The 25,267-nt window shown below is 41.9% G+C and overlaps 1 long non-coding RNA gene across 1 annotated transcript; it reads left to right on the top strand.

Moving 5' to 3' along the window:
* Positions 1-13,622: 13,622 nt before the first annotated feature.
* LOC127483238 (uncharacterized) lies at positions 13,623-24,374 on the top strand. Its single transcript, XR_007909325.2, has 4 exons — positions 13,623-13,700; positions 21,679-21,795; positions 22,694-22,820; positions 24,222-24,374. It is a non-coding gene; the product is annotated as an uncharacterized lncRNA (long non-coding RNA).
* The last annotated feature ends 893 nt before the right edge of the window (positions 24,375-25,267 follow it).

The following is a 25,267-nucleotide window of genomic DNA, read 5'->3' as shown; positions in this document are numbered from 1 at the left end:
GGGGAACATCTAAGGGGAACACCTGTGCAGCCCCCGAGAGAGCCGGCCGGCGGTGTGCCGCTCCCCTGCGGAAGTGGGGAATGTGGCCAGGGGGAACTGCCCTTCCACGGAGGTGGAAGGGATAGTAGCCAACCCGGGAAGAACCAGCAGCAAACCCGGGGAGGGCCGAGCAGACGAAAAAACAGCGCAGGGTCCTGTGTCGTTCCTCCACGAAGAGGGGGAGCGACAAGAAGTCTGTCAGAAAACAGCAAAATACACTCACTATTGTTTCTAAATGATAAGTAATATTAAAATCCAGTCTTTCAACATCTACATTCTCTAATTTTGCAATATTACTTTTTTAGAAACCTTCTATTTAAAGTATATGAACTTCATGCATTTCATATATACAAATTTATAAACATAGTTATTCTTGGGGCCAGCGCTGTGGCATAGCAGAAAAAGCCGCCGCCTGCAGTGCTGGCATACCATATGGGTGCCAGTTCAGGTCCTGCCTGCTCCACTTCTGATCCAGCTATCTGTTATGGCCTGGGAAAGCAGTGGAGGATGGCCCAAGTCCCTGGGCCCCTGCACCCAAGTGGGAGACCCAGAAGAAGCTCCCAGCTCCTGGCTTTGGATTGGTTCGGTACAGCTCTGGGCGTTGCGGCCATTTAGGGAGTGAACCAGCAGATGGAAGACTTCTCCCTTTCTTTCTCTGCCTCTGCCTCTCCGTATCTCTGCTTTTCAAATAAATAATCTTTTTTTTAAAAAAAGAAGCAATGATTCTTACCACCCTACCCTCCTTTCTACCTGTACTTCTACCCTTCTTACTCTTCCCTCTCCTAGTCCCATTTTTATTTTATACAAATATCTCTTTTCAATTAACTTTATACTCTTAAGATTAACCATACACTAAGAAAAGAGTTAAGTAATACAGGAAAAAAAATAAAATTCTGTTCTTCACCGATCAAGATCAGGGTTGTTCAAAATCATCACATTTCAAAGTGTCAATATCACTTCTACAGATTGCCCAGAGATAATCTTTAACATGGGGCCCTGTTTGTCCTTGCCGCTGCAGTGCCTATCAGCTAACCTTGTTCTTAATAGCACAGGGAACAATACACTTCAGCATTAGAGACCTGCTTCTCCACTCTAAGCTCAGAGGGCGGGAAGTCACAGTCTGCACCTGGCTTGGGGATGGGGAGGAGACGGGCAAATTTCCCCATGGACCAGATGCTTGCTTTCTTGCTTCAGGAAGGGTAAGCAACACAGTGCAGGAGGAAGTGTGTTTCTTTGTCACATGGCCTACAGCAGCTTTCATTTTGAAACTACATTCGTCTCTTCTAAGGGAACAGCTTTCAAGCGTGATTGCTTTGTAGCAGGTCACATACAACCAAAATGTTTTCTCTGTTTCTGTGCTAGTAGAATTTAATACATTGTCTTTGCTGTTGCCCTCTTGGGTTGTAAAATGTCCATCAGTTTTTATGCATTTGTTTGTAAAAGTTATCCTAAGAAGCTCACAGAGTTCCGTGGGTGGTGTCTGCGCCACCTTCTCAGGGAAATGGAGTAACTCAAGTGAGGGCTGGTAGGTATCTCAACAACACCTTAAATCTGCCCACCATTATGCAGGCATCTTTTCTGAGAGGTTGTTACTGTATGGTAGATGCTTCAAATGTTTCCCCGGCCCTCAAACAGACCTCAGGTCTCATTCCCACAGCCACTGAGAGACTGGCAACTGAAGGCTGTCAAGTTGAGTTCTTCTCCAAGAATTGCCCTTGGCTAAAGAGGGCATCCTGGCTTGAAGCCATGCTCCATCCACCGCCGAGTCAGCCTGCTCCATGAGGAAACAGAAGGGCTTGGTTCCTTGCCTCAGTCTGAGGAAACCTGAGGGCCGTCCCTTGCCCAGTGTTCTTAGTGGGATCAAGCGAAGTCCCTGTGGGATGCCATTGCAGTCCATGTACTTTCTTTTTTTATTTTTTAATTAAGATTTATTTATTTATTTGAAAGGCAGAGTTACACAGAGAGAGAAGGAGAGTGAGAGAGAGAGAGAGAGAGAGAGAGAGGGAGAGAGAGGAGAGAGAGAGAGAGAGAGAGAAAGTCTTACATCGCTAGTTCACTCCCCCAGTTGGCCGCAATGGCCAGAGCTGGGCCGATCTGAATTCAGGAGCCAGGAGCTTCCTCTAGATCTCCCATGTGGGTGCAGGGCCCAAGGACTTGGGCCATCTTCTACTGCTTTCCCAGGCAATAGCGGGGAGCTGGATCAGAAGTGGAGCAGCTGGCACACATATGGGATGCCGGCACTGCAGGCGGCGGCTTTACCTGCTATGCCACAGTGCCGTATCCTCCATGCACTTTCTATGTCCTGTCCTAATGCCCTCATACTCCCCAGTTGTTGATCCCACGAGATCCCAGATAAATTTTCTCAGCACACGTTTCCCAGGCAGCTAAATCTGTGAGGTTGACACAAGCTGACAGCTTTAGGAAAATAATCTCAACAGTAGCATGAATACAATAAGGTCTCAAAATCACATAGAACAACTCAGTTAAAAATCCCCATGGGTGGCCGGCGCCACGGCTCAGTAGGCTAATCCTCCACCTGTGGCGCCGGCACACTGGGTTCTAGTCCCGGTAGGGGCACCGGATTCTGTCCCAGTTGCCCCTCTTCCAGGCCAGCTCTCTGCTATGGCCAGAGAGTGCAGTGGAGGATGGCCCAAGTTCTTGGGCCCTGCACCCCATGGGAGACCAGGATAAGCATCTGGCTCCTGCCATCAGATCGGCGCGGTGTGCCGGCCGCAGCGCGCCGGCCATGGCGGCCATTGGAGGGTGAATCAATGGCAAAGGAAGACCTTTCTCTCTGTCTCTCTCTCTCACTGTCCACTCTGCCTGTCAAAAAATAAAAATAAAAAAAAAATCCCCATGGGAACATTTGTGACATTGCAGCTAAGTGGAGTAGAAAGAAAATGAAAGGAGAAATCACATCCAAGAGACACACAGCTACTTCTTTACCCCGGCTTTATTGAGGTATGATTGACAAATGACAATTGTATAAACTTAAGGTGTAAAATGTGATGTTTGACATGTCGTGATTACCACTGTCAAATTAATTGACATATCCATAACTTCACAATGTTATTTGTGTGTGTGTGTGTGTGTGTGTGTGTGTGGTGAAAGCATGTGAGACACTGTCTCTTAGAAAATTTCAAGTACACAATATGGTATTATTATTAACCATAGCCACCGAGACAAGCATTAGATATCTGGAACTTAGTCATGCTGCACAATAAACTCTGTATCCTTTGAACAACATCTCTCCTGGTTTAAGATGTGACCCTTCTTCCTGTACGCACTCTGTCACCCTCAAGGTGGTCTTTGCCAGAGACGGCACATGTATGCCATTTAGATTTTCAACCTCCAAAACTGTAAGCTAACTAAACCTCTTTTATTTATAAAGTTTAAAAAGACTGTCACTGCTTGATACAACGAATGAAGCTATTAGATGCTGAGGTGTTTTTTGCTGGGAAGTTCTTGAATGCTGACTCAATCTCCTTATTCATTATTTTTTCTTGTTTATTTTTTCTATTTCTTCATGATTAAGTCTTAGTGGCTAACATATTTCCAGGAAATTATCAACTTCTTCTGGATTATCTAGCTTGTTGGAGCATAATTGCTTTTAGGAGTGTTTAATGACCATTTGTTTTTCTGTCATATCTGTTGTTTTATCTCCTCCCTCACTTACAATATTGAGTCTTCTTTTTTTTCCTTTGTCTACCTAAGATCTGCTAATTTTCTTTGTCTTAAAAAAAGCCTCTTAGTTTCATTGGTCTTTTCTACAGTGTTTCTAAGCTTTATTTCATTTATTTTTGCTCTGCTCTGTATTATTTCCTTCATTCTGCTAACTTTGGCGTCAGTTTGTTTTCTTTTCTGGTTCTTTGGATTTAATGTTAGGTTGTTTGACATGTTTTGCTCTTTTAAACTTACAGTATGCTCTTTTTATTGGTACTGCTTTTCCTGCATCCCATTGTGTTAGTAGATTGTGTTTCTGTTTTTATTTCTTTCATGACATTTTTCTCTTTTCTTTTGGTTTCTTCTTTGGCCCAATTGTTATTTATTCAAGAGCATGTGATTTAGTTCCTATAAATCTTTGAATTTCCAAGTTTCTTCCCTTTATTGATTTCTGATTTTATACCATTATGGTAAAAAAAAAACCACACTTGATATGGTTTTAATTTTCTTAAACTTGCTGAGATTTTGTGATGGAACATATGATGTATGCTGGCTAACGTTCTGTGTGTGCTTGAGTATAATGTTGAATGGAATGGTCTGTCAAGATCCATTTGGTCTGAAATGTAGCTGAAGTCTAAAGTTTCCTTGGTCACTTTCTTCCTAGATGGCCTATCACCTGTTAAAAGTGATTGGGGATTCTTTTAAGATTCATGGATTTGAATTTTTATTTTCATCTCTATATTTGGCAAGTTTTTGTCATTATTTCTTTTTGTTTTAAAGATTTTATTTATTTATTTATTTGAGAGTTAGAGTTACAGACAGTGAGAGGGAGAGTCAGAGAGAAAGGTCTTCTGTCAGCTGGTTTACTCCCCAAATGGCCACAATGGCTGGAGCTGGGCCAATCTGAAGCCAGGAGCCAGGAGCTTCCTCTAATCTCCCATACTGGTGCAGGACCCAAGGACTTGAGCCATCTTCTACTGCTTTCCCAGGCCATAGCAGAGAGCTAGATTGGAAGTGGAGCAGCTAGGACTAGAACTGGTGCCCATATGAGATGCTGGCACTGCAGGCAGAGGATTAACCTACTGCACCATAAGCGCTGGCCTCTTGTCATTTTTTCTTTAAAAAACTGTCTTCCATTTCTTTCCCTATGCTCCTTCTATGGCTGTCAAAATCCATATATTGCTTCATTTGGTGGTGTCCCAGAAATTCCATAAAGCTTTCTTCACTGTTTTTCATTCTTTTCCTTTTTATTCCCCTGTCTGGTAGTTTCAAATGAACTGCACTCAACCACAGATTCTTCTGCCTGATTGATTCTGCCATTGAAGCATTCAATGAACTTTTCATTTCAATTATTTTGTTCTTCAGCTCCAGAACTGTGCTTGATCTTTCTTTATGGCCAAAATTTCTTTAATAAATGTCTAATTTTTGTTCATGTACTGCTCTCCTAAATTAGTTTACTTATTTACATTCTCTTGTAGCTCACTGAACTTCTTTAAGACATTTCTTTTGAGTTCTTTGTCAGGTAATTTGTAGATCTACATTTCTTTAGGGTTGTTTATTAGCACTTTATTCCTTATGTGGTCATGCTTCCTGAATTATTTGTGGTCCTTGTGGCCTTTCATTAGGTCTATACACTTGAATAATCAGGCACCTCTTCCAATCTTCAAAGGCTGGCTTCAGCAGATAAATTCCTTCACCATTTTGCCTGTCCAGATTCTGGGTGTGCTGACTGGCAGGGTTCATGGACAGCCCTGCTGTTAGAATACTCAGCTGGGTTATCCTTATTCCTTATTTGGTGGGTAGCCTTGGTGTCTGGGTCAATGGGTGCAGGCTTAGAGCCTGGTTCCATAGGGGTAGTACTGGATCTTGTTGATACAAAGGTTGAGATGACTGGGATGACCCAGGTGACTGGATCTGTGGGGAATGAGTCTTAAGCCTGAGTCTGTGGGAGCTGAGCTGATACTAGGTATACCTGTCATCTGAACCCACAGGAATGGATTCAGATGAATCCACCTGGGTTCTTGGTCCTTGGAGATCAGCCTGTTGCCTGAGTTATGGGGAAAGGCCTGGTGCTGGGGGATGGGAGTGGCTGGAGCCTGGGTTCCCAGAGAGTGTCATGGAGGCTGGAGAGGCCTTGGAGCCTGGCACCATATGGGCTGGCCTGGCGCCTGAGGTGGGCTCGGGGCCTGGTTCTATGTGGGCTGGCTTGGCATTGGGGTTCACTAGGGGTGAGCCTGTTACTGATGTCCACAGTGAAGTTGGATTGCTCACTTCACTTGTTCTCATCCTTACGGAGAATTTCCCTTTCTGCTCTGTGCTATGAGCTTGAGGGAGGAACTAACTTGGGTAATGTGAAGCTGTCCCTCCTCTGCTCTTTAATAAGTATTTTTTTTTCCACTTTTAATCTGGTGCCTAATCTCTCATCTGTATTCCTTAACTTTTATGAAAGTACATTTTTTTTGTGGATGGTTGTCCAAAATATTTGTGTGCTAGGGATCACTGAAAACTTTTATTCTGCCTTCCTGGTTATTGGCACTCTTGATGCACAACTTTTTTGTGAAATGATGGACAATGACCTACTGGCTTCAGAATATTGGGAAACCATGTGATCTCACTGATTAGGCTTCTTTTTATTTAAAAGCCTCTCTGTTTTTCTGTTTCTTTTTTATTATGAATATCTATGCAGCACTTGTCAGAACTCATCAAGTGGACCATGACATGGGAAGGACTCCAGCTGACTTTGACAGTCCACTTCATATTTTTGTCCAGAGAAGTTCCTCCCTCTCCATTCTGGTGAGAAAGAAAACGTTGGGCTTATGACCTGTAATGGCAACATGCTTTTAAATAGTGACAAGAGATGAGAGATAGAGAATTCTTTTCCACTTCTATTTGTATGTCTTTTTTCCTACTTAAAAAAAAATTATTTAAGTTATACTAGTTGCATGGATTTTATATATAGATAGATAGATAGATATAGATTTAGGTCAATTGTATTTCTAATGAGGGAAAAACAATCCAGCAAAGGTCTTTCAACTCTCTCCACCAAGGAGTCTCCATTTTTATGTAAATTGCATTTATGTAATGAGATTTATTCTCTATGTTCTCTAACAGACTGTGCTATGATTTGTGTCATCTAAGATATTATAGAAAAAACGAAAAGGAAAATATCATTATGTACAGGAGGAAGAGCAATGATATTTTCTGTTCTTGATCATAAAAATAGTATAGACATATTAGTGACATGCAGAGCAGACATTCAATGTGTGGATTTAATGGATAATTAGAAGTAAATATAAGGCCAGCGGCGCAGCTCACTAGGCTAATCCTCCACCTTGCGGTGCCAGCACACAGGGTTCTAGTCCCGGTCGGGGCGCCGGATTCTGTCCCGGTTGCCCCTCTTCCAGGCCAGCTCTCTGCTGTGGCCAGGGAGTGCAGTGGAGGATGGCCCAAGTACTTGGGCCCTGTACCCTATGGGAGACCAGGATAAGTACCTGGCTCCTGCCATCGGATCAGCATAGTGCGCCGGCTGGGGCGGCCATTGGAGGGTGAACCAATGGCAAAGGAAGACTTTTCTCTTTCTGTCTCTCTCTCTCACTGTCCACGCTGCCTGTCAGAAAACAAACAAACAAACAAAATAAGTAAATATAAAGTTTGAATTATATCCTAATAAAGCTGCTTATCTTTGTAGCATTGATTCTTCAAGAGTTTTCAACCACTTTGGATTTATTTCATGTTGCCCTTCAGTCAAGAGGCACATCTTTTAGACACTTGTCTCTGTTTTAATCTTATGACAGGCTATGTTATTCCTGAAAGATGCCCATGTTGTTACGACGTATGGAATAGGATTTGTATTGGAATAACACAGGACTAAATGTCTTTGCTAATCAGTAATCAGAGTCTTGTATTTATGTCACATAGCTTCCTCCTTTTATGAAGGCACAGTGCTGTCGTAAATATCTTTTATTCTGTTACCTTTTCTTAGCAATAAGTTGAGGAGGTTTAAATTTCTTTTCACTGTGCAATAGGAAGTTAAGGTACAAAAGTGTTGTGATCACAGTATTGATTGTGTTGGTGGTAACCGGAAGAGCAGGGGCATGGGGATGACAACAGAATGACATCTCTGAAGTCAGGACACAGAGCAGAACCCCAAAGAAGCTAACTTTAGCAGTTTTCTCTTTGTGATCACTAGACTTGGATGGATTTGAAAGTTGGATATTTACAATTTTATGGACACTCTTCTAGGAATCTAATTCTTAGGGATACATTGAACTTGCCTAAGAAGAAACATTTAAAACATTTGAAATACACCTTGATAAGTACAAATGAATCTCATGTGTTCACTAAGATGATCTGTCACAGACTGTACCTGAAACTCTAAGGTGAGCAGTGTGTTCTAGTAGCTGGAATACATTACAGATACGTTACAAACAAGGCTTAGAAACAAACGAACAAAAAGTGACTTCTCAGATCTATGAATAATTTTGTCTACAGTATCCTTTGGAAGGAAAAGATGTCCCTAGTGGTAAAGAACCTCTTGGAAATTACTAAGAGTCTTGGGAGCCTGCACAGAAATGACGATCTCCCATCCTTAACTAAATGTATGCGGCAGGAAGGCAAGAAAGACCGATGCACCTGGTGAGGAGTCTCTCTGTTCTCCCAGATGGCTGTTGCTGGAGTTTGTAAATTTGTGCTTTATGTGGAAGTAACTCAGTAAGTTGCGCAAGCAGAGACCTCTGAAAGGAAACTGCTCTACCCTGTGGTCAAGGCATTTTGTTTCATTTTGTACCAACTGTTCTTTTTCTTTGATCGTGGATAGGCATTTCTTGTGGGGATATCCTGCCTCTGGTGGCTCTGGTGAGACTTTTGGCAGAGGAACAGTGAGTGGAGTCAGAGCACCTGGGTTACTTCAGTGAGCGTGAACAGGAGTTGTAGTAACTGAGAGTTGTATTACAATCACACTTTAGCCACATGAAATCTACACCCACTAAGGCTCCTAGGAAGTACAAGGCTACACTCTGTTGCACATAATAAACATTGGCAATAGCTAAGAAAGCCTCCCTAGTTACAGTTAACATCTGGAATGCTTATGTAAAGAGTAAATTAAAATTTTCTGCACCGTGAAACTCCTCTAATAACTCTCTTCAGAGGAATTAGGTCCAGAAAGTCCATTTCTCAAAAGGGGAAATTTTGTGCAAAAGTGAGTATTATGTACGAGTGAAGTTGAGGATGGGCTTGGCTGTGTTCTATCGTGATCCAGGAAAGAGAGAACTAGATGGGCCTGGGTCTGCACTGTCATAAAGGAGATAAGCATCTGTTCCACCTAAGCCTTAGTTTCCGAATCTGTATACATGATTTTGTTGTGAGAATTCATTGGGATTAAAAATACATCCAAGATAGTGTGAGACACAGAACATGCAGATAGTCAACTGTGGCTACAATTATGGAAACAAAGAATGAAGCAAGCACATCCTAGGCTAAGAAAAAGTTCTGGCTACCATGAAGTTTATGATTTAGAACAGTGACTCCTGCATATCTGTAAGTGTCTAATGTCCTATTGGCAAAACACCTGGTGAAGTATTACTCAGGGATGCAGGGGCCTGCGGGATGAGGAGAAATCACAGGGGGAAGCCTGAAGGACTGGGAAGTTCGTTTGGAACAAAAGCGGGCAACAGAGCAGGATAGCTTTGTGGAGTCATGGAGGTTGAAGTGACGAAGTGGGACTATATATTAAGCTCCAGTGATGAGACCAAGTGGAAACATGAGAAGGAATAGTTAACTGTTATTTACAGTTAACAGTCAGCTGGGGTTAGTTTATGTTTTTTTTTTTTTAAAGATTTATTTATTTATTTGTAAGTCAGAATTACACAGAGACAGAAGGAGAAGTAGAGAGAGAGAGAAAGGTCTTCTATCTGCTGGTTCACTCCTCAATTAGCCACAATGGCCGGAGCTGCACTGATCCGAGGCCAGGAACCAGGAGCCTCCTCTGGGTCTCCCACGTGAGTGCAGGGGCCCAATGACCTGGGCCATCTTCTACTGCTTTTCCAGGCCACAGCAGAGAGCTGGATCAGAAGTGGAGCAGCCAAGACTCGAAGTGGTGCCCATATGGGATGTCGGCACTGCAGGCAGTGGCTTTACCTGCTATGCCATAGCACCGGCCCCTCTGTTATGTTTAGAACCTGCTGGCAGTAGGTGTAAGTGGTTTAAGTTATTTAGGACTTGATAGACCTGTGGAAATACTAAAGTCGCCCTCGGAGATAATCCCCAGGAAGCACGGTGTTGGGCTGCTGATCCGGCACATGTGGATTCCCTCTGGTAGGGGACAATGCAAGTTCTTCCACTTATCAATGGGCCTCGCTCATTGTGGAGTCTGATGGGGATTTACTCCATCCCCAGCCTGACTTGACATAAACCAAGCAGGAAAACCCCATTCTTCTCGTCGTTCGTATGGCTGTTTCTATTTAAGCCAGTTCCTGTATTATGTTTCCTGGCCAGCGAGACTAATTTGGGGCAGGCTAGTTACTGCAAATCTAAGGACATCTATTCAATGACTGTCAGAATCAAGTCCATCTGTATCTTGTGAGATGGAGAAATGGCAGTTCATTTCCTATGGCCATGGCCAGCTGGCTATAGGGTGGGGCTGACTGTGAGGAACACTATCTTCTTTATGACAGCAGAGTAGAGATCAACTCTGAAGCTTACCCTCACTCTGAACTTTCCAATGCTATAGGCTAATACATTTCTGCACTATTTAATGCAGCTTGACATCGTACATAATCGCAATTGTGAACATATCTTAATGCTCCCAGTGGGTGTGTTTTTCTAAGCAGACCAGATCTCAGGAACTGTATCTACCCACTGCATATGAGAGTGCTGGTTTACACTAATGGACCACTGGTAGGGCTGTCTCAAAGAGAAATGAAGAGGCACAAACACTTGTGCTGCCCAGGGTTGAAGAAGTTGTAGGGGGAAAAAACCCTCACTTTTGCAAAGATGGCAGCTAGCTCAAGGGCTTAGTAAGGAACTTGATTTTGGTAATATACCAAAGCAAAAGAGCAACAACTGTAACTATTTGTGAGGAAAAGAAGAGGTATTTTAATAGCTGGTTTCATATCTAACTCTATCTATCTATCATCTATATCTACCTATCTATCTATCTATCTATCTACCTATCTATCTACTTATCTACCCATCTATTGTACATAGAGAGACAGAGTGAAAGAGCTCCTAAACATTGGTCCACTCCCAAAATGCACTCAACAGCCAGAGGGTTGAAGCTGAGAGCTTTGATATTTATATGAGTCTCTCATGTGGGTGGCAGGAGCCCAACTGCCTGAGTTATCAGAGCTGCATCCCAGGTTTTGCCTTAGCAGGAAGCTGCAGTCAGGACTTAAGGCCTCTAGAAATCCAGCCTAGGCACTCAGATGAGGGGCGTTGGCATGCTAGTGTCTTAGCTGCAAGGCCAAATGCCTGCCCTTGGCCTTACAGTTTTAAACTGTAATCCCCTATTTTTCACCAAAGTTTCTGTATAGTGCTTCAAACACAAAAGCCTTGGAGTTTTGGTGTCACAAAAGGAGTACTTATGAGTTTTACATCTGGGTTGACATGGTGCAAAATAAGATTAAAATGATCCATAAGCTGAAACAGCAGCTCAGAGCCAGAGCTGAATCGAATCATGAGATTCCACCCTTTTGAATGCTTGCAGTGATGAGCTCTCTCCCCACGGACAGGTGCATCGTGCAGCGAGTCAAGCCTACTTTATTGGACTGGCCAAAGACAGGTTTGTTTGGTTTTGGTGAAATCATTTGGGTTCCATATAAAGGAAACATTACAGTGTACATATTTTTCAACTTATATGACTTATATGGATACCAATTTCCAGTTTCAATTTAGAGTTGGCAAGAAGTGTTATTAAAATTAAAACTAGCAATTTTTTAAAGATTTATTTGTTTATTTGAAAGGCAGAGTTACAGAGAAGCAGAGGAGAGAGAGAGAGAGAGAGAGAGAGAGGTCTTCCATCCGTTGGTTCACTCCCCAGATGGCAGCAATAGCTGGAACAGAGCCGATCTGAAGCCAGGAGCCAGGAGCTTCTTCTGGGTTCCCCATGCAGGTGCAGGGGCCCACGGACTTGGGCCATCTTCTACTGCTTTCCCAGGCCATGGCAGAGAGTTAGATTGGAAGTGGAGCATCCGGGACCCATATGGGATGCCTGCACTTCAGACCAGGGCATTAACCCACTGCGCCACAGTGCCGGCCCCTTCAGATAATTTTTAGCACTAGATTTCTGCAATCAGAGTTATTTATAGAAATAAGCCTTTGGGGGTTGGAATAGGAAAGGGAGGCCGTGTGAATGCTAGGTCTGGGAATGTACTTTTTGCCATGAGCTCTGGAAACAGTGTGAAGTGAAATCGAGTCCCCAGCTCCTTGTTTCTGTGTGGCGCACGTGCTGTGGCGTTCTTACAAGCAGAGACAGGACCATTAACCTCAAGTCTGACAGAGCTGGTTAGCCAAGTAAGTTAACCCACATCCTCCTACCAGGGCTTCTCTGCACATTAACTCAAGCAGCCAGGCAGAGTATGTGGTCTCATTCCAGAAAGTGGGCCAAAGAATGAAAGTAGGTCGGAACCCAGCGTTTTTCGAACCACTGGCAAAACAGAGTGTGGAGCTGGCAGAGCACATACAAAGCCTGCGGTCTCTCCTCCAACTGCTGGTGAGAAGCTTCCCCCTGCAGGGGAGATCATGACGTCACAGCGCTAGCACTTGGAGAGCCAGAGGCTGCCATGGAGTCCCGACTCCCAGCATCCGGTGTGGGTCTTGGAGTGGACAAGGCCCTCTCTTAAAACTAAGACTGATTCCAACAAATAGATCTTTTCATACTCAGCAGGGATAAAGTTTGAACAGCAAAGAAAACTGCTATGCAATAGTTGATGCGAATATTTATCTCATTATTGATTTGTATCATGATTGATAGTGAGTAGTCATTATTATACGAAAAGTATTGTACTATTAATGACGTAATGCATAATTAAAAATAGACTTCTTAATTTTCATATAGGCACCATGTTCATATGGCTTTTCTATCTACTACAATATCACATTTTCAAGCATTTTATGTCCATTTATTTATAGATGTTTCCAAGAAACAAAAAGAATGTTAGAAAATAAACTCATAAATATCAGATGATTGAATGTGAGTATAATAGAGAGAGAGTTTGGGCTACGGAATTACACAGTTTGGATTCAATGTTGGCCTTAGCATTTGCTTATTATGGTATCTTGGCACATTTCCCAAACGTGTTTCCATTTCTTCATCTGAAAAATAATAAGTTAAACAAAATTATTTTGGAAATATGAAAAGATTTTAAAATATTAAATGATTATAATGACTACCACATAGATGGTGTTCATTAATTTTAACTAATATTAGTATTTGTGTTATTGCTATTTTAAAAAACTGCATCATTAGGAATGGATAAGGTCTTGATTCTTTTCGTGGATAAAAAATTCAGATTGATTTAATTATTTGTCACTTTGAAATCTTAGCTTGAAAGACAATCTTAACTTAAAATATAATAGCCGGTGCCGTGGCTCACTAGGCTAATCCTCTGCCTAGCGGCGCCGGCACACCGGGTTCTAGTCCCAGTTGGGGTGCCGGATTCTGTCCCGGTTGCCCTTCTTCCAGGCCAGCTCTCTGCTGTGGCCCGGGAGTGCAGTGGAGAAGGGCCCAAGTGCTTGGGCTCTGCACCCCATGGGAGACCAGGAGAAGCACCTGGCTCCTGGCTTTGGATCAGCGCGGTGCGCCGGCTGCAGCGCACCAGCCGCTACAGCCATTGGAGGGTGAACCAACGGTAAAGGAAGACCTTTCTCTCTGTCTCTCTCTCTCACTTACATTCATTCCAACAAAAAGAAAAATATGTTTACTGAAGAACCATCTGTTTGCTACCTCAAGAAGACCACGAGAGGGCAGTATGGTACCTCCTAAGACAAAGGGCACAGCCAAGGTAAGGCGGAAAAGCTGGTATTAAAGCCATGAAAACCGCAGATACAAAATTAAAAGTAGAAGACTACGTAATGATCCTCTTATCCAAACTTTCAGTTAACAATAGGAGGAATTGAGGTTCAAGGAGGCCAATTAGCAAGTCCGGTCACATAGTTGATGTATTTGAAGGCAGAGCAAAGAGCTATTCAACAGCATTAAGAATAGCGATAATAATTATATTATCAGAGCACATAGGTGTTTTAAGAGACTTTTCATTATTCACTGATACTTTGCGTGACATTATTTTGGAAAAAAAACGAATATTTCTGGTAATGAATTATCCACAGGAACACTCGTTTCCGGAGAAATAGCAAAAAATGAAAGGATAGACTCTCGTTGCTAGCAAGATTTAATGTGCACTTGAAGGAAGAGCGGACTGCATGACTTCTCAAGGTTGCCATTAATATTTTGCTCACAACCGTGTATTTGTGATTGCCTTGAAACTGCAGCACAGTGTCCCAGAAGCAGCAGCAAGCACAGGGAGGGTGCATATTGGTTTTGCCTAGAAATTTCCAGTTGTTGTTTGTCTAGCCTACTTTTTCTCAGCACGCCCTAGCCCAGTTAGACAGTGACACAAACACACACACGGACACCCTGACTCATGCAAACCCACACAGAGTGACAGAGCGCCCAGTGGCAACACCCTAGAGGGAGGAGTTGCTGGGGAGGGAGGCTTTGCAGTGCAATTGTCTTTCCATACCTCCTACCCTCCTCTTCTAGATTCTCAATAGACACATGTCAGAAAATCTGGATAAATAGAATCTTCTTCCTGGATAACCCCACATCTCCTTTTTCCCTACCTCCTTCATATTTTTAAAATCTTTACAGCCCATTTCTTCTCCACTGCCAGCATTATCACTCACCTGCCTCATTCCATCAACCTCATAACAGAGATGCTGAGGTGGTTGGTGTGTGCGTATGTCAGCTTGCCCGGATCCTGGTGTACCTAGAGAGTTGATCAAACTCTACTCTGTGTGTTTCTGGGAGGGTGTTTCTGATGAGACATTTGAGCTGGTGGACTGAGACAAGACGACTGCCCTCGGTACTGTGAGTGGACCTCACCCACGCAGGTATAGGCCTGAATAGTAAGCACGACAGGCTGAGCCTCCCCGTGGGAGAGAGAACTCTTTCTTCCAGCCTGACTGCCTGGAAATTTGGGCACTGGCTGTCTTCAGGATTGGACCGACAGGTCTTCCTGGGGGTGTAGCACACACGGTGTGCTCTCTTGGTTCTCAGCCCTTCAAACTTGTACAGAAGCTGAACCCTGGCTCCCGTGGGTCTCAGAGTTTGCTGACTCATCCTGCAGGTCTTGGGACTTGCCAGCCTCCTTAATCGCAGGAGCCGATTGCTTTTCATCAATCTCTCTCTCCACACACACGCCCCTTATTGGGGAAGCTACCTGGGGAAGCTACCACTACAGACACATTTCTTTGATATATTCAGTTGAAACCAGAGTGTCATTTGTACAAAAATCTCTTAATCAGTATTATGCATTCGTTCTCCTGCTGGGCACTAACCTTGAGTTCCCAGTGATCATCCTTGTATTTGGCATTGAGCAGGCATTTGACAAACACAAGACGTGTTAGATGAGTGAATGTACCTTCTGTCACTTGTCTTGTGAAGGAATTTTTTGCTTCTACCAGAGTGCTGGCAATTTTTTTTTTTTCTTCCTTGTGTGGGCATATTAAGGTCATTAAGTTTTTGCAAAGAAAATGCTCACCGTTTTGTTGCTAGGATACCACAGTGTCCAGAGACAAATCTGGGCATATTATTATAGTTTCAGGCCAAAAAGACAAAACAGGTTCTAAGTGTGATGAACCTAAAATAGAGAGACCTAATGAAAGTGCCAGTCTGCAGTAGATATGTTAGCTCATGGATGTTTGCTTACTTCAGGCTGTTACAAAGCTTTACCTTGACAGCAAAGACGTCCATATTATTTCTGCCGGTTATAAAAACAAGAGTGGTTTCTTTGGCCAAGTTTGCCTAGTTAGTGAACAGGAGAGTGATTGCTTGGGACCCAATTCTCTCTACTTATTCAAACACTACCTCTTGTCGATGGTCTGCCCACACACCTCTGGAAGCCACCCTCACTTCTGTCAAACTCCCCAATGGCTGTCCTGCACTCTCTAGGCACCTGCACCCTGCCTGTTCTTTCCCATGTCTATTGAATCCCATAGACTCATTCACACGCGAGGGCCTATTTCTGACTCTCTGCTAAGTCGTCGAGACATCTCTGCTCCCAGGTCCCCATGCTGCTGTCCACCTCTCTTTCTTTTTCCTCTAGCTTGTAGCTCAAATGCCCCCTGAACTCCATAGCTCAAGGAGCGCAGGCAGTACAGTGTCCCAATACAACCTCAAAGCACTACACACATATTTGGCTTTTAATTTGTTTTGCTCTTTCTTATCTGTTTCCTGAGCACATGATATCTGTGAACAGGGAGCTCTGTGATGAAAGAAGCCTGTCTACACTGTTGGCTCTCATATTTTCTAGAGTGCTCAAGGCCTGATTGGTAGTAGTTGATCAATAGATTGACTAACTCTGATTCAGTGAGTAAATAATAAGAGATTACAATCTGTGAGAAGGAGACTTCTATGTCAGAAAATCTGAAAATGATTCAAGACTGAATAGTAATATGATAAATGTTTTAGCGTCTTCTAAATTATTTCCATTTATTTTTCAAGTTTGTATAGAATTTCTGAACTTAATTGGAAAGAGTGTATGTATATGATGACAGAATTAGTTTTAAACAAACACTGTATATGTCTTTTATCTAAAATGGTAATTGGATGGTGAGTATTTGGACTAGTAGTTAGGACACTCATGTCATATATTAGGGTCCTTGGGCTAAATGCACACCTCCTTGTGACTCCTGCTCTATTCTCATGAGGATCCTGGGAGGTAGTGGTGAAGGCTCAACTAGTTAGGTCCCTGCAACCCAGGTGGGAGACCCGCTTTGCATTCCTGGCTCTTGGCTTAGGCCTGGGCCCTTCCCTGGCAATCGTGACATTTGGAGAGTGAACCAGCAGATGGTAGCTGAGTCTGTCTCAGTCTATGGACTTTTCATAGAAATAAATTAATAATTTTTAAAGATAATTGTTTAAATAAATAAAACTTTTTAAAAATAAAAAGATAATTGTTATGTTGTCTCAAATATTCATTATCAGTTGGATTATATGAACCTTTAAAACTTATGCTTGCCATCATTGGAACAGAATCATCAAGAACTATATATAGGGCTCTGTATTATGTAGGAGAAACAGGACTCTTAGAGGTAGAAGCCAGGATACACGCATAAACTACCTCATCACCTACGGTTCATGACTTCTTTGATTTTAGGGAGCCCTATGATTTATACTTACAATAAATAAAAACAACACAAAAAATCTAATTGCATTTTTTCTTTTCTTTTCTTTTTTTTTTTTTTTTAGATTTATTTGAAAGGCTAAATGAAAGAGAGAGAGAGGGAGATCTTCCATCTACTGTTGTACTCCCTAAATGTCCCCTATTAGGGGGTGGGGCCAGGCCAAAGCCAGGAGCCAGGAATTCTAGCTAAGTCCCCCATGTGGGTGGCAGGAGCAGAAATTACTTGAACCTTTATCTTATGTTTCTCAAGTACCTTATCAGCAAGTTGGATTGGAAGTGGAAGAGCCAGGAATCGACCTCAGGCACTCCAAAATGTCATATGGGCATACCAAGCGTCAGCTTAACCCCTACTCCACAAAATCTCATGTTGTATTGCTTTCTTCAAGTATATCAATGAAGCAGTCTAAATCTGTCACAGATTCTCATTGATTTACCATTGCAGTGTTTTGAGAATAATATTATGCTCCATAAGAATTTGACCAATTTCAGAGTAAGAAGTCCACAGTCAGGAGTCCTGCTGGTCCTGCTTATGGTGAGAGCTGCAGTGTTGGTAGTACCTGACGCAAGGTGAACAAGTGGAGATAAAGGGGTTGAGAAGTGTGAATGTGTGAGGCAGAGGCCAGTGCTCTTTGGTCTTCCACTGTCAGGAGGCTAAGGCAATTGAAAGTGAGGAGGGTGTGCTGTGGAAACATCCCCATCAGTGCCTGCAAGAAATGCCTGCCCAGAGGCGGCACGGCACCTGGGCTGGGCATCAGCTTGAGTCATCTGTCCTTTGCTAAAGCTGCCACATTCTGACCTCTTTTGCAAGTGTGATTTTTCCTACCATAATGTTTTTAAGTTATCACCAGGTTGTAGGTCTTTTTAATGTGTCTCTTTCCTTCTACCATGAGATAGATTATTCTATAGGTAAATAATTCTTTCTTCTCTCCCCTAACTTCAACCCCTTCCCTATGGATGGCATGTAATCTCTCCCTACTGGCTTTGGGTTTGGTCAAGTGAAACTTCCTTCAATGCATGGAATGGTGAGCAGAAATGATTTAATGGCTGATCAGAGGCAGGTCAACTTAGAACCAGTGCTCTGGGAACACCTGCCCTTTGCCTCCACAAAAACAAGTGCAAGGGAGCCTTCTTTATCCCCTGTGTTGAGATGACGACTCAGATTGATTCAACAACCGGTGCAGGGCAGCAGAGGCAGGCATGCTGAGAACCACCCACCGGCAGGTCATCTGCCATCACATGAGGATGAGAAATTGTTTTTAACCCACAGCTGATTGTTAGACAAAATGATTACAGCAGAAACTTGGCTAGTTCACATGCAGGTTAAAGCAGCATTGACAACATAGTAAATGATCAATAAAAATGCTTAAAACATTGAAAATAACATCCAATATAATTGACACAAAAAGATATCATTATTATTCATTTACTTAAAATGGTCTGCTAGAACGCTACAGGATAATTCTACTAATTAACCCTAGGCAATGTCTAAAGACAACCCAGGCTGAATGGGTAGGGGCTACTCTGGCCTCTGAGCTACTGTGTCTCTTTTCTTTATGCCAGAAGGCAATCCTGGGGCAAGACTGTGTTTTAGGGAAGGGCAGATCAGTGAGATTGTACCAAGACACTGGGGCCCATACACTGTGATCACAGAACTGAATTTTCCCAGTGAGCCTCACAGATGAGCATTGTATCAGCAGTTTGGTTAGACGGTGTGTCCCATGTTCAATGTCATTTAGGAGATTGTTGATTCCTCTAACACGGGAAGCTTATTGTTACTCCTCTGTGTTACATTAGACTGGTCCTGTGTTATTTTGCTCTCATTTATTCTTTATTTGACTCTAGCTGTTCCAAACAAGCACACAGCTGCAGCAGTAGTCTCATCTCCAAAGGCAGGTGTGCTATAAAGCGAAGCTATGTTTGCTGCATTTGTTTGTGTCTTTCGATGGCTAACATTTTTACTCATGTGTATTGTGATTTTCTTTAGATTATCCTACTCAGCTCCATGGAGGCAGAGGCTGTTGCTCTCACTGTAGTTATCCATGGGGCACACTTAGGAAGGGTTGTGAAAGGGGAGTGTTCAGTAACTGTTGCTAATTGCCTCTGTTCTCCACTTCACCACTACAGACCTTGCCAGAGACTCTCTTTTTGAATGAATCCCATCTTTGTTTCCAGCAAATAATCATTCTTTTGCGAGCAGTGAACATTGTTGTTGAAAGCAAGCAGTGAGCCTGCATTATACATTGAAAGAAAGTTCCAGTTGGTACATGCATTAAATAAAGAGAGAAAACTCATATTAAAGGCCAAATTATGTTATTGCTGTGATTAGTCAGAAAATCCAATGGATCTGAGTCATTTTTGTGTGACTGGGTTAATATATATGATCATTTCACACAATAATAACTAAGAGTTTTTTTTAGAAAATATATTATCTCAAATTTGGAAATTTTTAACAAAATTAAAAATGCACCAGGTTATTAAACATAAGCACTTTTTCAAAGATAGTTTAGGACATAAATATGTTTTAAATCTACTTCAGCTACAACTTTGAAGCATTTGCTCTGAGGCTTTTAAAAGTTATATGCTTTAGGATGTATAGAGTAATTTCATGAGGGTGAGCGGGTAAAGGCACTAGTTTTTCTTAAAAAATAGCTTGCATGATATACAGTACAAAGACCAAAAAAAAAGCACCAAACTTTCAACTTAACTATGTCATTTCCTAGATGTTAGAAATGATAGTTTGATAGTTTCTCAACTGCTGAATTGCAAGCTATATATTTGTAAAATCTAAATGATGTTAATATATCATTTTCAGAAAGGAACTTTCATAAATTATGGAGGAATATTTATTTTGTGTAGTTACTGAGGGCGCTTTTAAGTGCCACTTTTACCCTTTCTTCACTGGGGTTCTACAGTGTCTGCCCACACAGGGAACACTCATAAGACAGTGGGAGCACAGTTACTAGATTTGCCATGATTGAAAACTGTTCTCATCATTCCCCTTTTTGTTAAGCAGTGGCATCGGACATTCCTCCCCGTCCATCCTCCTGGTAACCACTTTCCTGGGGTAATGCTTGCAAAGCCACTGCGGAGGTGGTGGAAGAGCGGGTCACAATCCTTGCTTTAGATCACTTCGCAATTACAACCAGAGGTAGCAGAAGCAAGCGACTGAATCAGCTGTGAAGCTGGGGTTTTAATGTTGATTGATCTGAGTTCTAATAACAAGAGCTTTTTAATAAGTTAAGAAATCTGCCCTGGATTATCTTCAGGATGGGAAAGGGTTCTGAATAAGTATGGTTGAAAATAATAACTGTAAATATTTTAAAATATATATTATATATAAAATATATAATTTTAAAATAATAACTAGAAATATATAAAAACATAAGCCAGTTTTTTTTTTTTTTTTTTTGACAAGCAGAGTTAGACAGTGAGAGAGAGAGACGGAGAGAAAGGTCTTCCTTTCGTTGGTTCACCCCCCAAAATGGCTGCTACAGCCGGTATGCTGTGCTCATCTGAAGCCGGAAGCCAGGTGCTTCCTTCTGGTCTCCCATGCGGGTGCAGGGCCCAAGCACTTGGGCCATCCTCCACTGCCTTCCCGGGCCACAGCAGAGAGCTGGACTGGAAGAGGAGCAAGCGGAACAGAATCCAGCGCCCCGACTGGGACTAGAACCCGGGGTGCCGGTGCCGCAGACGGAGGATTAGCCTAGTGAGCCATGGCGCTGGCCAACATAAGCCACTTTTACAATGAATGGGCAAGTATGGAGCTATATCAAAGCAGAAGGAAAACTAACATTTGCCGAGCACGCATCAGCAGGTAAGGAGTTTACTAGGTGTTTATGATGCATCTTCAAAATTTCATGGAATGCACACATTATCCTTTAAATCGTATTTACCAGGAAATTTTTGTAGTAGCCTTCTTCATGAATTTTTTAAAAAAGTTTATTTTTAACTACTTGAGTGGGAGGGAGAGAGAGGCGGGTGGGAAATATGAGAGAATGTTTCCATCCACTGGCCGGTTCTCCAAATGGTCACAATGGCCTGAGCTGGAACAGGCTGAAGCCAGGAGCTGGCCACTAATCCAAGCCCCCTATGTGGGTAGCAGGGACCCAACCACCCAACCCTTCATTTATTGCATATTCTACTTGCACTCCCCTGCCACCACTGAGGGGCGCTGTGAAACATTTTCCATACTTGATGTCTGCTTTGTTTTTCACATCTTACCTTGGATGAAAGTCATTCCTTAGGTTTGGCATTACTTTAATGAGACTTGTCAAATGTATAAGATAATTCTTTGTCAGTTCAAATACTAATTTCCTATATTTTCAAAAAGGTACAGTCTTGCTTTCACTGTGAATTTACTTTGTTTGGGTGGTGCACTTGGGTGCCATGGAGATGATATTCGCAGACAGATGTTAACACATCATTACAGACACTGCCTGCTCTTGCTCTCTGCTGAAAATGAAGAGTTCTGTTAGTATTTCATGGCGTATCGCCATCTGGATTTGACTCAAACCCTCTCTCTTGACACGTTTTCACTCTGAATGACTGGTTTCCTTTTTGTTTGCTTCTGGTTTAGATTTCGGAGTCCTGTTTCAATTTCCATTTTGAAGACTGAATGCTTTAAGGAGGATGGGGAAGAGATGATGGCCTTTGTAATGTAGGGGATGGAGATTTTGGTAGAACAACTCTGAAGGCAAGCACTGATGGAGGGGTTTATTCAGATTTTTCCATCTTAAAAATTGCAGGATCATAGAAACACAGATCATTTTTTTTTTCTGACATCCAGCAGCTCCCTTAGCTCTCCTAAATGTGACAATTGCCCCGTTTTGAGAATTCATATTTGACTCTGCTCAATATTTGATTAAATCTTACTAGTATATTCATGTTTGGTCCAAGTATATTTCAAGTTATTAGTTCTAGCATTAAAGCTAGGACTAAATTGCCCCAAATACTTCTTGTACAATCTATATTTTACCATTTTCCTCTTTGGAGTCAGGCAGGGACATTTTCCCTTATGCTACAGATATTCTGTAGTTTAGTATCTGTAGACCTCATTTGCTTTTATTTTTAATTTTTTATTCTTAAATTTTTATTGCTTTGATGCTTTTTTTTTGCAGCCATCTACTGTAACAATTTGAATAACTTGGGATTCACTCTGTCTTATAAATAGTTGGTCTCATCACAGTAGGCATAGCAATAGTGAGGTAGAGAAGAAAAACATAAACACAACTAAAGAAGAGATCTATGTAGAGTTTATGAATGGAATATTAGAAATTGAGATGTTTGGATAACTTTCTACTTTTGACCAATAAAAAAGAAAAAAATCTTTAAGATACAACTTTGGAAGACACATTTCTAACATTCCATAGAAGTCTTACAATTTTCTCTCTGCTTCTACAATTTGACCCATGGTTGGCTTAACCTGAGACCTGAAGAGCGACTATTTGAAGCAGATGATCAGCTTGATTGGATCTATCTTTGTTATGATGGCTAGGTATACACAGTAGTCCTTTTTATTTCATATACAATAATAATTCTTATGGTAAGCACCAGTAATGTTATTTTTGCTTTCCCCTGTATTTTTACAAAAGCACAAGAACGAATGCTGTAGAAAAGTCAACGGACAAGAACACATCGCAACAATACCTACCCTGCTTTAGAGACAAGAAAGTGATGTCCTGAAATAAAACTGCTGGCCAGAGGGCTGTCCAAAACTAGGTATCCTAAAATGTGTGACTGCCAGATGCTGTGTGGCTGCTTGAATTTGAATAACGTAAGGTGATTCAGGGTTGCCAATGAATAATATATTCAAGTGTAGCTTCTGTAAAAGTTGAGCTTAATTTCACTTAAAAAATGACTTACAGTTATAAATATGTTAATGCAGATGACAAAATTTCATCTTAGGCAGGCTTTTGGCATAGCTGTTAAGACAGTCACGTCTCATACTGGATTACTTGGGTTTAATAGCCAGCCCCAGCTCCTAACTTCAATGTAGGCCTTGGACAGTGGTGATGGCTCAAATATTTGGGTTCTTGTCCCTCAGATGGGAGGCCTGGGTTGTGTTACCATCTTCTAGCTTCTGCTTGGCCCTGTCCTGAGTGTTTCATGCTTTGGAGAGTGAAATAGTGGATGAGAATGCTCTCTATCTCTCTATGTCTCCATCTCTTTTTCTGCCTCTTGAATTAAAATTATTCCTTTACATAGCTGAATAGTATTTTGTCTTGTGTAAGTACCCAATTTTCTTTATGTGTAAGCAGTTGGTAGACATTTAGGTCATTTCCTTTTTTTTTCCTACTGTGAATAGTGCCACATGAAACTTGGCGATGCAGATGTCTCTTCAACAGACAGATTTTACTTTCTCTGGCTGTATATCTAGTGGTGAGGTCGCTGGATTTTCTGATAGTTCTATCTTTAATTTTGGAAGAACATCTATATGGTTTTCCACAGGGACCATATTAATTTACATTCTCACCAACAGTGTGCAAGAATTCCCTTTTCTTCACAGCCTCACCAGCACCAGCTATATTTTCTGTTTTGGGTAAGAGCCAGTCTATCAGGAGTGAGGAGATGTTTCATTGTGGTTTTGATTTGCAGGCTGAGTTTTACATTTGCATTTTACCACGGTAAATCCAGGCTTTGTTGTATGCCCAGGGGAAGAAATTACACAGATTTCTATGTAGATTATCTTGTATGCCCCTGAGCTCAACTTCAAGGGTAACCTGTGGTGCCATTCCTGACCTAAAGTCTGTAGAAGGTGGAAGCTCAGGAGGTTGTGGCCACTCTGGGCTAGTCTGTGTCAAGAGAGGGTGGAGATCATTGTTGAATGCAAAGAGCTGGTTAGGAGAAAGCTCCTTAAGAAGATTACCTATTTAAATTTAAATCAGCAGTTTAAGTGACCATGTGAATGGGAAGATTATATTATCCTTAGCACCTGTTTACTCTTACGAGGCAAAAAGACAGTTGTAATCCCCTGAATCCACTATTGAAAATGATGAACGTTATCCAGTTCTTTTAGTATTCCTATGAGGCCTTCCTTCCAGGCAATATGTCTATCCTACTGAGCGCTTATTTGAAAAACTCAGTGGGTAAAAGCACTTTGAACTGTATTTTGCTTTTTAGCTGAATGAGAACATCTGAAAGTCCACCTCCGATTTTCTTTCATTGACACTAACTCAGTTTGGCAGTCTGTACCCAGGAGAGCTATGTATCACCATGTGAACTAGAGTGGGCCAGACATCTGAATGTTTCTTCCAGCCCAGGCCTTACAAGGACATTTTTAACTTCTATCTTGTTTGTAGACTGCTGTTCAAGGTAAGTTCCCATGTCAAGTAACTTCCTTTGTTCTACGCGGAATTCACTTCTATTTGTTAAACAGACAATCTACACTATTTTTTCCTCCCTTATTACACTGAAGAACATTTTAGGGTCTCAAGAAAGGAAATTTGCTTTCTTTTCCCTTCAGTATTCATTCATTTGCAAATTTACAACAAAGCAGATGTCCATCACAGCCACGGAAATCAAGTAAATACAAATAAAGATAAAGTAGGCACAAAAAGCTAGGTACAGTTTTGCTGCGAACGCAGTACATTTGAGGCTTTGGATTTCTGCTTTATCTCAGTCTAAATGAGGGACACCATTTTCCTACGATTCTTCTTAATGCACAATTGAAACCATAGCAATTGTATGCTATTTATACCATAATGGAAAACCTAGAACTTTGATTATGTATGCTTACTTCCTTCAACACACTAGAGGAAGCTATATTTAGAACATACGATTTACATTTTGTCCTCCTGGTGTTGATTGCACCATGCCTTTTAAGGTGCTCCCGATTTGAACAAATAGCTGTAACCTGATGAAACTCTCTTGTAGTCTCTCCATTTTTTAATGCCTATCATTAGGCTGTTTATTGACTAGTTTGATTTGCTGAAGCAAATGCTACAACATCAGCTTTTGGTCTAAGCAATTGTTTCAAAAAAGCCCTTACATTCCTTGTTTAAAACACCTCTTTGTGTCTTCATGTACAAGACACTGTTTGAGGATGTGTGGTTCCTGCCATTGAGGAATTTGCCTTCTGGTGGGGCACAGGCATGCACACCACACAACACAATCCATCAAGAGTTAGAGAAGTGTTGGGGGTGGGGGAGCAAGGGCAAGAGATTGTC

The sequence above is a fragment of the Oryctolagus cuniculus genome, chromosome 8, assembly GCF_964237555.1.
Source record: "Oryctolagus cuniculus chromosome 8, mOryCun1.1, whole genome shotgun sequence".
Classification (NCBI taxonomy): Eukaryota; Metazoa; Chordata; class Mammalia; order Lagomorpha; family Leporidae; genus Oryctolagus; species Oryctolagus cuniculus.
Note: the sequence above shows the minus strand (reverse complement) of the source record. Positions and strands in the feature narration are given on the sequence as shown.